Genomic DNA, 5134 nt, shown 5'->3' on the forward strand with positions numbered 1-5134 from the left:
TTCTAATTTTAATTTTAAAAGACTTCTTGTATCAAAGCGAATCCAACGAACCCATCATTTGAGTGAAGTAAAGTAAAAAAACAAACCTATGGAACGGAGATAAATAGATCCACTTATCACGATGAATTATATTTGTTCGATACACTGTTGTCAATATGAATGTTGAGAAAAGAATACAGTGGAAAATAAACAAACTTCAAATGAAATTTGAATAATATTAAAATAAAAAAGAAGTATTTGTGTTGGATTGGCACTCCCATAGATAACCTACATCGATACAAACAAAAAGTGTAGATGTAAGAATAAATAAGGAAAAAATAGAAAAAAATATTAGGTTTATTCAATCAATAATGTATTTAATCAATATTAAGTGAAATAGGCAAACTTTATTCCTTGTTTGTTAGTGGAGTTCCAACGAAAACCAACCAATTGAGGGGAATGCTAGAATTTTATATTTCCAGGATCCATAAAATAAGGTTTTGCCGTTATAGAACATGGGATTCTATGGGAGCAATGATAAAGATAAATTAGGTATGAATAGAACAAGAGAAAGGGGAAATAAAAAAATAGTAGAGAAAATTATACAAAACTATATACAAGTCACCACTCCCTCCCTTATTTTTTTTTATTCCTTAATGAATTGAATTTTTTTTAATTAGAACGAAGTTCCTTAAAAACCTCCGCCTTCTTTAAAATATCATGAACAGTTCCTGTAGGTTGAGCGCCTTTTTCAAGGAAGTATAGAATAGCAGGAACATTTAAATAAGTTTGATTCTTTATCGGATCATAAAAACCCACTTTCCGAAGATCTCTTCCTCTCTTCGGGATCGAACATCAATTGCAACGATTCGATAGACGGCTCATTGGGATAGATGTAGATGAACAATACCCCCCCCTAGAAACGTATAGGAAGTTTTCTCCTCGTACGGCTCAAGAAAAAATGATTCGAAGTGATTTCGATGTATCGAATTATAATATAGAATTCTAATGGCAAATGGATCCATAAAATCATCAAATCAATTAGGCTATGATTTAAGCCCTTTTTTCTTCTTCTCTTCCTTACTGAAAAAGAAAAAAAATCATTTGTACTCATAACTCAAGTTGGATAACTCCCCAATAGCTCAAAGAAAAATCTTTAGGCATTTATTTCATTTATTGAGTGGTCTCTAACCCCCTTTTTTGTTTGTCTCATTTAAAAACAATTTAAATTCTTCATTCTGATCCAGTTATTGAGACAACTCAAACGGCGTTTCCTTGTTCTGGGGATCCTTTATCTTTGTTTTGAATCATTAGGTTTAGACATTACTTCGGCGATCCTTAATCCTTTCAAAACGGCAGCAACATACCCTTTTTGTGATTTCTTTCTATCAAAGAATCATATGAACGGTGGATTCCCGCGCGATACACCTTGGATCGAAAGAGTTTTATCAATTCCAACAATTTTCTTTTTCCTTTTTGGGCGGAAACTTGCTCGAATTGGATTCTTTCGATTTCTATTTCTATATCGAAGATATACTTACGAAGTTGTTCCAATTTATTGATTAGCATTAACCCTAGATCCCTGCCCCCGAGAAATGAATCAATACTTTCTGCTCGAGCTCCACCATGTACTATTTACATTACAACCCAACAAAAGGAGGGGTTCTAGTGGAACAGAACAAATGATGTCGAGCCAGGAGCACCTTCATTCCTATATAAAATGATGGATGTAAGAATCCACAACGGATCGTGTCTTTCAAGTCGCACGTTGCTTTCTACCACATCGTTTCAAACGAAGTTTTACCATAACATTCCTCTAAATTGGAACCGGTATGGAAATGATTCAATATTCAATTATGGAATCATGAATAGTCATTGGTTCAGTCGGTCCATAGTAATCTAGATTTTTCTCTTCTATATAGATGGGTAGATATTTTTTTGAAGGAATCTCAACAAAAATGCAACTTAACTCCATATTTGATTGTATGAATACAACATTTTTTTATAAAAAAAAAACATAAATAAGACGAAAAAATAAGTTTTTTTTAATTTGCATCTTCAAGTGACTCAATAGGATAGATTTATCAATCTTACGCTTCTTCAAGTACCAAAGATTCAACTCCTCCGGAATCATTAAAAATGGTTTAAAAATAGTTATAATTGAAAAAGTTTCCCACTTTGACACATTATTTGAATCCAATTTTACAGTAAGGGCTGCATTTGATCACCACAAGATAGATAAATTTCTGTTTCATTTCGAATTGAATCATCAATGATTTCAAGCGCGGATAGATAGATCAAACAAAAAATCCAATTTCTTTTTTTTGAGATGGATAAAAAAGACTTATGTAAGGGAAGATTTAAGTCCTTATTCTTTCATCTGAGTGATAAAATCAGAATCGAACGAATAGGGGGTTTCATATCTATCAGATAGACTGAACAATTGTCACTAATTTTTTCATAAAAATCGAAAGGCCGTTGTCACTGAAATAGAACGATAACAATACATATAAGCTAAACATTTCCTCATTTTATATGCATTTTTATATTTTGTTTGACTTGAAGTGTAGTAGTAGTAATCTTTCTGTAATCTTGCCATAAAATAAAGTGAATAAAATGGCTGAATCGGCCCGGTCTGAATATCTATTTACAATTATTCATTATAGCCAAAAAAGAAATACCTAAAAACTGGGTTCAAAGAAAATCCCCCAGTTACATATGTAACTTGATTGTTTGTTAATGAGATTCGGGCAAACACAGATATTGAAATTCATATCTTCCGTTACTAATTAACTCCTATCTACTCCCCCAATTCTAGGAGGATGATGAGTCATAAATAAAAAAAGCAGCTGATAAAATAGGATGCTAACTATCTTGTATAGGTCCAAAACCAAACAAGTCCGGATTAAGTCCTTGCTCCTATTTTTTATTCTATCCTAACCCAGTCTTAAGAAACTTAATCCCATTGATTGAATTCAATTAGTACCAAGAACTCCCTCTTGTTTAGAATTCAAGAGATCCTTAGAATTCGGAGATTTACAGAGAATTAATAACCGGGGCCCTCTCATTGAAAGGATAGAGAATAAGAGATAGGGAATATAGGAGCTTTTCTTTCGCATTTCAATTCAAAATGCATCATTGAAAATTCAATTCGATACGGGCGTAAGGTTTTTCGAAGTAACCAGCTTCCTTCAATATGAAGGGACTGAGCATATGATGAAAAGACCGCCCAACTTTTTTGAATTCAAACTCTTGTGATCTATATTCCCATTTTACCCGGATTACAGATAGATTCAGTTATATTTGCGTGTCATTTAAACTCGATTCCAGTTTGTGAAAAAAAAAGATATGATTCAGAGAAGAATCATTAAAAATAAGAAACAGAATCACATTCGACCCAATATTAGATCTTTAAACAGAAAGTTTTTCAAAAACACAATCTTTATTCTAATAGAATGGATATGCTCTGGGACGGAAGGATTCGAACCTCCGAATAGCGGGACCAAAACCCGTTGCCTTACCACTTGGCCACGCCCCATTTCGATTTATATTCGACACTAATAAAGACTAATATTGGTATTGATTGTTCGTCAATTCCAGCCCAAATATCTCTAAAATAAATTAGATTGTTGCTAGGATTTTAACACGTGTAGATATAGAATTAAACTGAATTTATTGATCATTACATATAATTCAATTAAGATATTGTATGAAAGTATGATTTCTTCTATTCTCCTTTGAGAAATGGAGGATTTTTGATTGGGTGAGTTCAAAGAAAAAGAAAGATTTTTTGGTCTACCTTATTTTACTTTATTTTTCTTTATATCAATAACTCAAGCAAAATGCAATTATCTCCAAGAACAAAATGTCTGTTATGCTTAATATCTTTAGTTTGATCTGTATCTGTCTTAATTCTGCCCTTTATTCGAGTAGTTTTTTCATCGCCAAATTGCCCGAGTCCTATGCTTTTTTGAATCCAATCGTGAATGTTATGCCAGTCATACCTGTGCTCTTCTTTCTCTTAGCCTTTGTTTGGCAAGCTGCTGTAAGTTTTCGATGAGATCTTTTTTAATACTATCCTAGAAAATTCATGATTTATTCGAGGAAAAAATTCTAACAATTGATAAGATCAGATAAGTCTTACAATATGAACCCTCGATTCAAACATTGAAATTCTTGGAAAGCTGCGATAAATCTGGATCATCCCATTTCCCCATTATGACCTTTTTCCAGCGAAAGGCCCTAATAGGCTTAAGGTTCCCCACAATATCGAATTGTAGGTATGAAAGAAAATTTTTGTAATAAAAGACTCTTATTACAAATGACTTTGAATTTCTGAATATTCTTTTCTATTTGTAGAAAGTACTTCATTTCTTGGGTCAAAATAGGATATGTGGTATAAAAATGGAGGATCTATTCTCTTTTTTTCCAAAAAATGATTTGGAGATTGTGTAATGCTTACTCTTAAACTCTTTGTTTACACAGTAGTGATATTCTTTGTTTCTCTTTTCATCTTTGGATTCCTATCTAATGATCCGGGACGTAATCCTGGACGTGAAGAATAAAAGAAAAAGGCTTTTCGTTTTCCTTACTTGATTTTTCAAATTTATTAGGATTTTATCTATTCCACGTTTAACCAAGGGTTGGGGAAATTTGAAAGATAAAGCAAATATCAAGTCATCAACGGAAAGAGAGGGATTCGAACCCTCGGTACGAATAACTCGTACAACGGATTAGCAATCCGACGCTTTAGTCCACTCAGCCATCTCTCCCAATTGAAAAAAAAAAAGATAATTAATTACTATGTTACATTACACATAATGTATAAAGTAAGGTACATTACACATAAAGTAGTAAAAGTCTTTCTTTCTCTCTCTCTTTTCTCTCCCCTTATCTTTAGTATATAGATATATACAACTTTTATTAGTAATTCCATTTAGATAAAGTAAGGACTGGAAAAATCCAATATAAATCAAAATAAAGAAGACCTCCTTACTTTGATTTTGTCCGAAGAGTTTATTCCCATGGCCTGGCCTGGTCAGTACCTAGCCGGGCCCTTTTTCCATTTTTATATTATAGAAAAATAGAAAATCAAAGTGCTATTTCTTATTATACTTTCTTCCTTTTTTATTTACTTTCTTTTTTACTTCACTGA

At 32.5% G+C, this 5134-nt stretch overlaps 1 non-coding gene and 1 pseudogene across 1 annotated transcript; both read right to left on the bottom strand.

The window, feature by feature from the left end:
* The window catches only part of LOC132288904 (maturase K-like), a 2474-nt pseudogene extending 2294 nt beyond the window's left edge, over positions 1–180 (bottom strand).
* A 4483-nt stretch (positions 181–4663) lies between these two features.
* On the bottom strand, positions 4664–4751 carry TRNAS-GCU (transfer RNA serine (anticodon GCU)). Its single transcript has one exon. It is a non-coding gene; the product is annotated as a tRNA-Ser (tRNA).
* Between the last annotated feature and the right edge of the window lie 383 nt (positions 4752–5134).

The sequence above is a fragment of the Cornus florida genome, unplaced genomic scaffold, assembly GCF_030987335.1.
Source record: "Cornus florida cultivar Cherokee Brave unplaced genomic scaffold, ASM3098733v1 CherokeeBrave_3.0.0_Hap2_scaffold_150, whole genome shotgun sequence".
Taxonomy (NCBI): domain Eukaryota; kingdom Viridiplantae; phylum Streptophyta; class Magnoliopsida; order Cornales; family Cornaceae; genus Cornus; species Cornus florida.